The following is a 13,529-nucleotide window of genomic DNA, read 5'->3' as shown; positions in this document are numbered from 1 at the left end:
GGTGGGGGGGGGGGGGGGGGGGGGGGGGGGCTCCCAACAGTGAAACCGTAACTCTCCTGGTAGCTTTTAAGCTCTAAACAGTGTCACAGGGACCTATTTCTTCTTTGAATAAAGTTTGTGTATTCAGTTCAGTAAATATAGCATTGAATTGTTTCACTTCTCCAATTTTCTAATTTCACCACCAAAACTCCATAGTGCACCTTTAAAGAAAGGCCTCAAACTAGAGAAACTGAACCACCAACAAGTAGGGTAATCCCTCTCCCCCAAAGCGGAGGATTTACTTGTTTAAAACGTTTTTCAGGACTTCATTGCTCATTAGGAACGACCTTCATTGCAGCGTCTGACCTGAAACCACATTACTAATGCATTAGACAATGCAGCAGTGTAATTCATTTCTGCTTAAAATGAAAATTAATGTGATGCTTCAGCAGAAACGCTTTAGTATTCTCGGCACACTGTTGAGCCTGAGTGAGACAAGCATACATCCTGGTGTCTGGCTGAGTAGAGTGCAGTCAGGCTGCTGGCTGTAGATGGCAGGATAAAAGGGAAGGGTATGTCAGGATCAGGTCACAGACCTACACCAGAGCTATGTAAACACAAGAGCACGGTCTGGACGGTCTAAATAAACCATCCGTCAGGTGCAATCTCCTCTGTTTAGACACATCCCATGCTGTACCTGGAGTGTCCCTTAAACACATGTTCAGCCCCTCAAAATGATGTTTCCTACTTACAGCACTGCTTCAGTAACCACAGGTCTGGTCTCACAAGCCGAGAGAGCTCATGTAAATCTACATGTGAGGTAACCTTCCTTTGACGCAAACCTGCGCTGCTACAGAAAGAGAGAGAAAAACTAATAACACCTACTGAGCTGGCAGTGTATCAACGGTGGGTAAATTCACAAAGCAATATACAGGTTATGAGATAAGACAGCTTCAGTGGAATATTGTTTTTTTACAGGAACGCAGCTCCTGTTATTCACTGAAACAGTTTGTTTTATACAGCTGAAGTCCCAGCTGGCCATAATGTACAGTATGTGTTACAGTCCACAGTTTAGACCTACAGTACAGATAAGAGGACAGAAATCTGAGCTGGGGCTGTCTGCTCAGCATCCTGAAAGCTCTGGTGATGGGTGAGACAGCTGGTGAGGAGCCACTCACACATAGACACACAGACATTTTACTCTTCACTAGAGCCAACAGGTCTGAATGTCCGAGGCTACTCTGTGCATGCACAAGGCTTTTACATATCTGCAAAGGAACAGCAGGAAGACCATGTGCACATACGAGGACCATGCAGTGGCCTACAGTGAAGCGTGCTAAAAGCCTGGACCACATTTCCACATGTAATACATGTGTCAGTGGATCAGAACAAATCTACTCTACATTCATCAGACCGCAGATTGAGGACTATTTTCTTAACAAACGACCATCCCTCGTTGCATAAAAAGCACAATCACGACCATTAGCTTCAAGCTGCGGGGAGTGAAAAGGTGTTTGTATGTCTGCTTGTGGGTGCATAAGCTTTTGTGAGAAACAAGGCCACATGGTCATGTTGTGCAGAAGCAAACTCAACGCTAACAGGTTAAACACCTGCGGCCAGTGTTTGTTGATGTGTGGGGACAGTACTTTGCATGTTTTCTTGCTTCTTTTCAAGCAGACGCTCAGTCAGTGCACAACCATTGACCTAGTTTTCACAGCCGAGCGGTGTCATAGGTTAACTTTTGAAAAGCTGTGTTAAACCTGTTTAAAGACAATTTTCGAGTAGAAACAGATTTTGAGTCTTAACACTGTAGGAATTATCTAAAGCTCACCCTGAAGGAGCCCGAGTGGCAAAGGTGAGATTCGATTTCACCGTTGAATTATCACACGAAATTAGCCGCGAGCCGTTATCAACCCATAATCCAGAACAGGTGCTCCACAAAGCAGCACTGTGTTGAACTCGGGGGGGAGTTAAATCAACAAAACAACAAAGACTGACCTGTGCTGGCTGCAGGAAAAACACCTAAACCAGTTTCTCCAGTCACGCGGATGCAGTGGCACGTGAGCTCACTCGCTTGCTACTGAAAACTCGGACGCAGATCTTTGCAAAACAAACTCCTTTGTCCAGCTCCGCAAAGCCTTTTCACTGAGGAATGTGCTCCATAAAGACTGATATCACAGAAACAAGCTAAATCAGGCATCGAATGGTACCTCATAGGGGCATGGCAAGACTGGGCTAAGCGCTAGCAGCTGCGCCACATGTGCACCACTTTTACCGACATGATTAAATTAAGGCCCCCTGCCAAACTCATTATTATCTCATCCATACAGGGAGGCACAAGAATGTCAATGAGGACCACTCTCATTATGCAGTCGACATGCATGGCGCACAGAGAGAAACAAGTACTTTCTCAGGATTACAGACTGTAAATCAACAGCATAGTCAAGCTGACACGCTTCTTTTGTCAGCCTGAAAAATGACAGGCCTGCCCTAAATTTTTTATTCTGTTTAAGAAATTCCTCGACCAATTAAATTACTGACCCACAGACAGATGTGACAACCCGCCGAGGTCCCACAGGATGGGCCTGCGGAATCGACAGGCAGATGCTCCGACCAGCAAAGGTCACAGAAGGTCAAGCTGTTCCATTATGAGAGGACAAGGGTGGTATTTATTCACAGCCTTCTCCTCCTAAGCAGGGGAGGGCTTAGGAAGGAATTGAGATGGATCCTTAACCCGTGAGGCAACCGGCTGACTACAAACCATCCACTGTTTCTCTCATTTCATTTCTGGGGAAGATACGGCAACTGTTCCACCCTCACCCAGGGAGAGGAAAGTATAAAAAAAAAAAAATAATAATAATAATAAAATGCAGAAAGAGTTGCTGTTGAAAGTGAGAAATTTGCAGATTATCCGACTCCTGAATGATCAAGAGAACAGGATGACACTCTGACTAGATAATAACAACAGAGTAGGTGCCAGGGTGTTCTGACACTACACACTGCCAAGACTCATATTCCAAAACCCACTTTAAACAGCTATTATGACCACAGAAGCATAGGGTGGTTTGAAAAATCTAACTTGATCTGACTTGTCTGTGAGGCTGTTTTGTCTCAGACTACATCAAAGTGGCTCTGATGTCGCTCTGCACACAGCATATAGAAGATGATACTAACCTTTTTTACAGAAATGCTCATGCTACAGAAGAGTATCTTGGCCTTGGACTCATGCGGCTGCCCAAAAAGTGTAATGCGCTGCAGGCCAAAGCGCCCAGACATTAAGCATGATGATATGGATGGTGGTAAAAGATCGGAAAGAATGAGTGCAGTCTTCCAGCTTGTTAAAATACTTTGCTGGGTAAGAAAAAAAAAAAACGCCTGTGGCAGTGTATGATAGTGTGATTAACAAAAGCAGCAGGCTTGTCTGGGACCGAGCATGAGCACTTAAGACAAACCCTGTGGACACACAATACACACACACACAGACACATTGTCATCATCTTGGGAAAGCTGCCCTCTGATTAATGGCGTACTTTCTCTTAGGCCGAACTTAAGGGCCAATTACGCATTGTGCATGCAAAAGAGATACAAATGAGCTTTCAACTTCTGAGTTCAACATTTCATCAGCCACAGGAAAAACTAACATGAATCATTGTGTGAAAAGTAAAAAAAAAAAAAAGTAAAAAAAAAAAAAAAAGGCCAATAACACAACATGACTGTCTAAGTACAGCTTTCACCGAGCTCACTGAACTTTCAAAATCATCTTAACCATCAGGAAACCCCAGTTCCTGGCGTTTCTTTACTTTTAAAAGTTGAAGCCTGGGCATGCCAGTTCAAACTCATGCACTGTGTAATATTGTTATTAGGATAAAAAAAAAAAAAAATTTAAAAAGAGCAGCCGCAACTTTCCAGTGAGGCTGATTTCTCCACGCGAGCAGACCACAGGGCTTGCTGCTGGAGACACAACCGCCAGCTCACACGCGGCAAAATGACTACCGAGGAGCAGGACGAGCGCCTAAAGAGACAGGCATGGTTTTCGAAAATAGCTTCAAGAAAACATCACAGTTATTAAAGTCATTCTTTCGCAGATAGAGTCGATGCCAGCAGAAACAGACGGTTGGACTGAGGAAATTGGCAATCCCTGATGAAAACTGTCACAACCCTGCTCAGACACCTAAGGCAAATAAAAAGGAAACAAAGCTTTCTAGTACTCCTTTGTTTGACAGTGAAGATAAAAACGTAATATCCTAGACGGCAAAGTGTTTCCAGTGCTTGTCGGCGGGCTGAGTGACACAACATCAGCCACCTATTAGTCACCAGTCAGGGCGTGCTCCTTGGATCACTAACCTCATGAGACTGTGAATAAATGATTTCACCCTTCCAAAGGGGAAATGATTTATAATGAATGACTTCACTGCTGTTTGCATTCACTTTACACAGGATCCTAGATCATGCAAGGTGAATATCAATGAGTATATAAAGGAGGAAGGTGTGAAAAAAATTGCAACATGTCTGATAGAGCTTCTTTTTATATATATATATATATATATATATATATAGTGGGGAGATGAAAGCAGATACTAAGAAGATCAGAACTTTCACCCTGTTAGCGGCAACAGGCGGTTCACACACAGCTACTCCCTCCACATGGATAATGAAGGCATGAGAGAGTTATGCCGTATAACAGAGAGTGCTTGTTATACCACTCGAAAGAATGAAGGAAGAAGAGCTGCTATACAATGTATGTGACACAGTGGCCCCACATACTTCATCACACACACACACACACACACACGCCTTGTAGTTGTGAGTCAGTCGCTCCTCTTTTCCCACCAGAATACAGTCTTAAACTGTAGACACTTAGACACCCTTCACATCCAGGGACATTCATCTGGAAAGCCAATAATGGTCCTGTTGAGATGGTCAAACCTCGAGGGAGACTTAGAGTGACATGACCCGTACTGTGCTAGCCATAGGATTAAGTGTCATGGCAAGGACACAGAGAAAGGTGTGGTCACAAAGTCTTACCAAAGGGCCAAGTCGCCGCCATCTAAATGCAGCTTCAATTTTGCAGTAAACCAAAACTATATAACTTTTTTGTCCTATTTTACATGCAAAAAAAGAGTTTTGCTTCACAATAACACCACGGAGCTGCAGCAATAGCAATTTGTAATCCTTTGAATATGAAAAGTTCAACATTTTTGGAAAAACACTGATGCGTCTTTGGAGTAAGATTAGAAGAGCAATTTAACGCTCACTTCCGAGAGAGACATAAAGCGAAGGAGACTGATCTCAACCCAACATATATATATATATATATATATATATATATATATATGTATATAGACAGAAGGCTGAGTTCAGAAAGTAAATCTGTCTTCTACCACCTGCCAAAGCTGCAAATGTGTAGCTTGGAACTTTCCGATAACCTTTTTTTTTTTTTTTTAAATCAATGTAGTAGTTCGGGAAGGGGAAGCAGATCAGTGGGAGTCTATAAAGAAGGCAGTTCACTTTCATAGCTGCAGCACCTTTAATAACATTAGAATCGAGCAGCAGACGAATTAGACCTCAGCTTCTCCAATGGCGGTTGAATGTCAAACACCATTAATAGCCTGTAGTCTCTTCTGTACATAGAGCTGACACAAGTGTCTTGTGTGTTTACAGCAGCAATGTGAACGAGTTACCCTCTGTTTCAACTCCGATAGCACACCAGAATTTAATTACAGATTTAATAACATTGCATTGGTTCTTCCAAAATGGCAACCTTTCATAATCCTCTGACATGAGTGTGACCCCATGACTGATAAAACTTTTAAAAAGGCACCATTTATGAGAGCCTGGTGGCATCTGCTCTTACAGCTTTTGAGGATAAAGGTGTATTAATATTGCAGGAGTGTTCCCAGCTGCAACAAGCTGAGCAGCGACCTGAACTCTGCGTAATCTGCTCGACTTAGCATCAACCCACGGAGGAACCTACCTGCGATAAGACTGACCTTCTGGACTTTGTATAAACCCTTTGCTCGTGCGTTGCATTGGCAGGAAATGGATGGCATGTTTGTTGGCAAAAATGTCTCAGAACTAGGAGGCAACAAGGATTAAAAATATATATTTGCAGCTACTTTAGGGTATTCAAAAACTGTGTGATTCTGTAAGGGTTTTCTTGGTAGAAAAGTCCAGACAACCCATTGCACCTGTGCCCATCAACAGTTAAAACCACCTGAGCTGTGGACTGTGCAGTAAGGGGGTTATGGAGAGCCATGCTGTAACAGCCAAGCAGAGATCATGCCTTGGCTCGAACAGAGCAACAGAAAGTGAAGTTGGATGATTCTGTGCGATGAGGAAACTCAAGTCCGCCATAGCCAGAAATGGAGATGGGTTAGTCGATCTTCAGGCATCCAGAAAGTCCTGTAAAAATAAGCAAGGCCACACACAGGCTCTCCTACTGCAGCCTGCTGGAAACTGAACTCCTCTAAATTGAAGATCTGATGCATATTACAGTAGACTGTTTTCTTGCTGCCATTTCACAAAAGCGTACACCTCTGATGAAACTGATAAAATGTTCCTCCAGTTGTGGTTCTATACTCTTATCTCTTTACATGCTTATCACTCATATAACTTTGATCCTCTGACAGCTGAGACCTGTCAGCAAGCTAGGCCTTGAAGTTGATATTGCCCAAGGCAACAGTTTATTTAGGTACATTTACCTCTTTGGAGAAAAAGATTTTCAAGAAAGCGTTAATTGAGCTGGTTCACTGAGTGGATGCCAGGATTGTCAGTGACCTAAAGCAATCAGAACCGTGTCTCTGTTTACACTGGCTGGATGCCAAATGACTGAACCAACATGACAAGGCCTGAAGACTGAGAAGTGGAAAAAAAAAAAAGAGCTTATCTTGTTCAGAGATCAAACCACAGACGGCTAAAGCTGGGAGTGGGCAGGGGAAGGGGTGCTAATGAGCCTGAAAATGTTCCTCCACAAAACACCAACACAATGGCTGCCAAAAGACCTCAAAAGCACTTTGAGTCTGTCACAAAGCCCAGGGCGACAGGGATGATAAGGGCATGTCATGTTCAACGCAGTTCAGTGGAGCAAACCCCTGAGCAAATAAAGAGCAGCATAATACATCAATATCTTCTAAGACTGCAGAGTTCTTGTGATTTTGTGCTGCGATGGCTTATATAGGGATGCAACCATGATTAATGGATTTTGAAAACAGTAGGATCCGTGTGTGGTCAGTGATGGATTAGTGCACATCACATCATTTTTTCTCATCTGCTCTTTAGAACTTTGTGGTACTCAAACAAATGTATCCTCTCTCACAAAATCATATTGCAATGGGGAACTGATCAGGCTACATTGAAGCTCGTAAAAATCAAATGATGTTGATACCTCTGCAACAAATACACAGAAGTCCGGGTTTGGGTAATTTCTCGTTTTAATAACCAAAACAACGCCGGCAAAGTCCAGCACACAAAGCAGTTCTCTAGTTATTTTAAAGGCTTTGATTCATTTTTTGGTTTGCCAATCATGGTGATTGTATCTTTTTGAAACACAAGGTATCAAAATGTATTGAGGAATGTAAAAGTTTGACAACCTTACTTCCTAGCTTTCATCAATGAGATGGTCAGCCAGCGGCTGATGAGCAGGTGGGATGTGTTGGAGCAAATGTGTACCCAGAATTTGCTCCATCCATCATTAGGGAAACACAAGACACATGGCGCCAACTGAACATCCAAGCAGCGAGCACTTTGGCCTGTAGCACCAGCTGTGTTTGCCTTTCCAATCGGACATGGATAGTAAGTGAGACCTTACGGCTGTAGTGGGCCGAGGTAGCGAAGATCAATCACAATTTCTATTGTTATAAGAATTGACCGGTGAGCAGGCTTAGAGCCGAGAGGTGGGGGTGAAGAATGGGGGTATTTCCATACAAATGTGGGCTGTGGATCGCCAGGAGAACATGGCTACATGTGCCGTCTTTTGAAGAGGTATTAGAAACACAGATATCGCTCAGACTGCTGCCGGAAGCAGAGACTTGATCTAACTTGACAAAGTTGTAATCAAAGGGTCCTTAATTAATAAAAACAACAGAAAGAGTGTGCTTCAAGCAGTAGAGATCTAACACTCTAGCAGGGTCTGTAGCAGGTGGATTTTCAAGAGATTATCAAGTCCTATACACAGATCAATACGCCAACAAATAGCTTCTGTGCCCAGCAGTCTTTGTCCCCTCTACCTCATTGTTCATACATTTTGATAATCGAACCACTACTTGTATTTCCACTGGTTGTAAATCACTTCATAGGTTTCAAAGTGCCGCGACAGCACCTTTTTCCAGACTGAAATATCGTACTCTGTCTGGTAAGCTTACAGGCATTACACGCGCTGCTACTCAAGTGCTGCCATGGGGGCTTTTTACTTCATGTACACAATTTGCGACTTGATTTATACGGCCATCAATAAAAGATTGGTAATGGCATGTCTTGCAGTTATTTCTTTGAGGTTAATGAAAGCTTTGATCGCAAGTGAAGTCATCTGGCACTGTTTTAAGACACCGTTTTCACCTGCAACCTCAATAGCCTACATGGTAACTCCTAATCTGTTACCTTGTCCAGCACATTGTTAAAGCGCCCACCACCATTTAATCTTCATTTTCTTTGCAAACCCACAATCCATTCTTTAGCAAGTGACCCAGAAGGCGAGCAAATCAATTAAGACCCATGCATTAATCTCCTTAAAGGTCCTGGCGGCATGGCGGTGGAGAGGACCATGAATGGGTGTATCGGTTGATCCGGATGAGGCCAAGTCACTCCGCTGAGCCGGACAGAAGGTTCCCGTTTGTGCAGCGGAGCAGGCGATCTTGTGTTGGAGCAAATACACAAAGTGCAGCTGACTGAACAAATCCCTCAAAGTGGATGGGTGTGTGTCTACCAAACCAGTAGCCACAGCAAAACGAGTTAAATCCAGAATCATGAATTATGCAGCACACGAGGCACAAAGCATCTCTTTACAGCTGTTTTTTTTAGTGACAGGGTTCAATTATTGTTTTCGGTCCAAACTGCCACTTAAAGACAGAGTTGGTGAAAGCTCGCTGACCTGTAGCTGTGTGCACACAGATGGGGTCAGAGCCACCCATGTGTCTTTTGGTCGGACCTCTCGGTGAGTGAGGTAGCAAAGTCTGGGCCAAGATGCTGTCAGCACCCGCTTTTAGTCCACCTGCTTTTTATAGCAACCACTCCGGACACTGCTGGCCGTACGCTACCAGTGTACTCTTTGTAAGCCAAATATAATCTCAACCACAGAAGAAAGAAATAGAAAAACACACAGGCTACCATTACATTTGCTTGACTTGTCTGTCTAAATTTAAAAAAGTACATCTCTCTGTTAACAAAGGAGTTAATTTATAGAGCTATTGACAAAAGAAAAGGTTGTTTTCAATTTGATCCATTACAAATCCTTTAGTCTTGAAGATGTAAAGCCCCCTATGGTTTCCCCCTGCGGTGCCTCTATACCTAGACAGTGGAGGGCCTTTGTCCCCGTGCGACAATAAACACGGATGTTACCCATGCCTGATAAGTCACATGCAAGTCACCTTATATGGAGAAAAGTGTGCAGAGGAGAAGAAATGAAACATCAGCGTTTCTCGGCCCGTGTGCCATAACACTTCAGAGTTAACGATGATGGGCACTCACACACAGTCTGCATGAACAAGAACAATTGTTCGTTTTTCACATGACAAAAAGGTCCCTGTTGATACAGAGCATCAAAGTATCACTGACAAGAAGAGTCACATCCTCCCAAAGTTACAAACTGTATATCAACTGACTTCAAAACAAATGTTTGTTGTTGTTTTTTAGGGTAGTTCCTGTGGTAATGATGTCACTGCTCCTTGAGCCTTTCAACTTGAATAAGACAAGAGATGAGCTGAAAATGCCTGTGAAGCAACTCTGTGCCACCCAGAGAGAGGTTTCATTTCATTTGGCTTTAGTTACTAGTAAACAACCTTGACTATACTGACAGCCATGCCAAAGGCATAACTCCCATCTGTGTCATAATGGAAACAAGTGAACGTGCAAAAACAATCACATTTTTCACTAGAAAGGAATAATGGTCCACACTCAATCAGTAATCATTCTGAATCATGACCCCATCGCAAAGCCGGGAAAAACAGGATGATAAAAACATTATGTTCCTCGTAGCTGAGGAATTCTTCACCGCAAAAATTTGAACCGCAGTGGCAAAAACATGCATGAAGTGCCAGAGCTTCTGACCAGGCGTTTATTTTGTATTTTTTTTACTGATCTCTGAAAACAAAGAACTGGGTGCACACTTAAGAACAATAACAAGTATGTAAGTAAGATACTATTTCTGTGCAGCCCATTACACAAGCAGGGGAACGGAAAGGCCGGATGAAATATAAACCAATCACACAGCATGTTCACCCCTCCAATGATGAAGACATTCTTTTTCCTTGCACTCATACACAACTGAGCCCATAACTTCCTGAATAAAAACTGAATCAATGATTAGTAAACCATTTACAATGGCTCTGCTTGTCTAATCCATCATTCAGTAAAGAATAATCACTTTCATTACCATTAAAACAACACATTTCCTCAGCTGAAGACTTTCAACCACATACAGCTGCAAGAATATTGGACAGCCAAAGCCTTCAGACTGATCAATAACAAGGCCAGCCAGCGTCTGTAAGTCAAACATTAGCCTGTGTTTTTATTATTACAACCCTCCTCAGGACAGTCAGACTGACACCCCCCCATGCGTGGGGTTTCCATGACAAGAGGGCCCCACCAGTTCAAAAGGCATGCCCAGCCCTTCCTCCTGCTCCTTGGGATTGTTTGCTCTGGGTTGGCCCTTCACTCCAGGGGTCCCAGGGCCCTTTTGTTACCTCAGTTAAGTGGCAAGATCGCCCTTCCACCCCAGCGCAAGGCCAAATAACAATACAAACCCACGGTAAATCACATTCAAACACGACAGAGGAAACATAACCCAGCATTTAGTGGAATGACCAATGCCCCCCCCAAATCTCTGAGTTCATAAATCAGAGGGAAGAAAGAGAAGCAATGAGCAGTCTCACTGACACTAATGTGGACTACAAGCTGAACACCTCCACACTCAGTGATATATTGTGTTAATACTATGACACCCAAATACCTTTCTTCTGGAGTTTTCGTTCATTTTCAAGGCAGAGCACGCCGACAGGATTTATCATACCTAATTAGGTTCCACAAACCTAAGGATTTAAAAACAGATATTTCCTGCTAATGAGGAAACTGTCAGTTTTAATATCTGATGATTATCAATGAAAAGGGAGAGGTCATTCTCTGTCTCTTGTGCACAATAAACCCAGATGAAGCTCTCTGCACTTTTTACACAGTGGTGTAGTCTACATTTAAAATTAAACTCTGATCACATGTTTTTTTTTTTTTTTTAAAGGATAATGACTTCAGTCACAGCTGCTGCAGCGTGACAACAACCAGCGAGGGGTCACTGGTACAATAAATCCCGAGTGATAACAAACACCCGCAAAGTTTTGTGTTGCTGACAAAACTTTGTGAGAGTATCCCGATGAAAGAAGTGTCTATGTGTCGCAGAAGACAAAGCGCACTTGCAGGAATGAACGGACTGTTTTAAAAACCAACGTGACTGAGAGATAAGTTCGCTTACAACTTACCGGCTTATGTTTCCCCTTACTAAAACACTGTCTCTTCTTTCAGTGTCGACGTCTTGTCCTCTTCGGGAGCGATACATGTAACGTATTTGCGTTTAATAAAAGACATAAAAAGTGATTTTCGCCCGGGCGTTTACGTCCACGGTTCCTCTGTTTCCAGAGCGAACGTTCCTGGGACGGAGCGCCAAGAGACTGCGGACTCCTCCCAGACAATGTGGGGTTAAACTCCTCCTTCCCACGGACACGCAGGGGGGGGGGGGGGGGGGGGGGGGGGGGGGACCTGGCCGTGTGCTTCATTACAGCACTGGAATACCCGAGGTTTTAAAAGTGTTATCTACAGATATGATTAACAAGGATTCCCAAACATTGGGTCGTGGACTTTGTGGGGCCTCACGCGAAGATGTAAAGGTCCAAAGTGAATCAAGTTTAATGATAAGATAATGTTGCTTTTATTGCCACCTATTAGCCTAGATAGACAGATTAATCAGCATGTGATCAGATATGAAGCAAAATGCCCCTGTGTGTACTGAAGGAGCATTCAAAATAAATAACTCCAATGACAACTTCCAGGTTTTTATTTTTTAATTCAGCTTACATTTTAGATTTTGGGTCTATTTTTTCAGATGAAGTCTAATAACGTAGAGCCTTATGGTTTTACTGTTTTTTTTTTTTTTTTTTAGATCTGTCTGCTTTGAGAGCTGAACTTTATGGGATGCGATACTTTATAGACAAAGTGTTCCTTTAATTCTCTTCATAATTTCTAACATAAGGGGGTATGGGAATTGCACATACAATAGGCCTAGTTGTATTTATACTACATCTGATATTTGCTAAATGGTCACATGTATTTGTTGGTGCACTCAGCCAAATGGCAAACGACAAATACAGTGCAATACAAACTAACAGATGTAGAAGCTTTAGACAATGTTTGTTTTGGCTTTTTCATCTTATGTCATACTAAATAGTTTTTGGGTTTTTTTCATGAACAAGGAAATGGTTAACCGTACCTTTTCCTTTCTTTACCTACTGAGTGTAATTTAGGATAAACTCAACTTCCTGTTCAAGTTGAGCTCCGTAGTCTAATATGGATCGACTTGTGTTTGGCAGTCCTTGCACCTACAGCTTCTCAGCCAGCTGTTGGAAAGGTGAACAGGGCGAGCATTTTCTTTGCATGACACTAACAGCCCTGTTTGTCACATGGACAAATGAACTGATAAGCAGGGTGATAGGAAACAGGTTCAGTCTCCTCTGACAATAAAACTGCGTGCCTGTGAAGAGAACTGTCATTGTTGTTCTTGGGCCTTACGTTTTTAGTTTTCCTCCTTTCTTTTAAATCTCTATCAATCTCAATCGCCCGCATCCAAATGCCTCCACTCCCTGATAACACATATGCAATGAGCAGACCTTCCTTCCTGCTATCTCGCTGAAAATGCTCGTAAGCCCCAATGCACTGTGTTACATTTCTTGGCTCTTTGGCCAGGCGTGTCAGCTACAGCCAGAACCTTCTTATCGTGCATATCAGCCTGTAGCGGGGTCTGAACAGAGATATACTGTATATCTCTCTGCTGCTGCTCATTTTAGCTGCAGACACTGCAATAATGCTCAGCTCTTTTCAAACAATTTAAATCAGTGTTCACAACAAGCAGCCTCTTGTGCCTCTTTACTTCTATTTTTCCACAGGGTATACAGCTCCAGTTAGTCATGAGTGTTTTTTTTATGAATCAACATAACTATTATGCATCTTTAGGATTGTCAAAGGATTATGCAGACCAATTAGGATGTAAGAGGATGTAAATCATTACAAGTGGAGACTTTGAAACCTGAAAGTTTAGATTTTTGAATGATTTTAATCATGATTAACTCCCTTGATAT

At 42.8% G+C, this 13,529-nt stretch overlaps 1 protein-coding gene across 2 annotated transcripts in view; it reads right to left on the bottom strand.

Moving 5' to 3' along the window:
• tiam2a (TIAM Rac1 associated GEF 2a) overlaps positions 1-11,853 on the bottom strand; it is a 71,966-nt gene extending 60,113 nt beyond the window's left edge. For both annotated transcript variants that reach the window (XM_061062362.1, XM_061062364.1), the window contains exon 1: positions 11,661-11,853. The gene's annotated coding sequence lies outside the window, so the exon portion shown is untranslated. The remainder of the gene's footprint in view (positions 1-11,660) is intronic.
• Positions 11,854-13,529: the final 1,676 nt, after the last annotated feature.

This window comes from Labrus mixtus, chromosome 18 (genome assembly GCF_963584025.1).
Source record: "Labrus mixtus chromosome 18, fLabMix1.1, whole genome shotgun sequence".
NCBI classification, from domain to species: Eukaryota; Metazoa; Chordata; class Actinopteri; order Labriformes; family Labridae; genus Labrus; species Labrus mixtus.
Note: the sequence above shows the minus strand (reverse complement) of the source record. Positions and strands in the feature narration are given on the sequence as shown.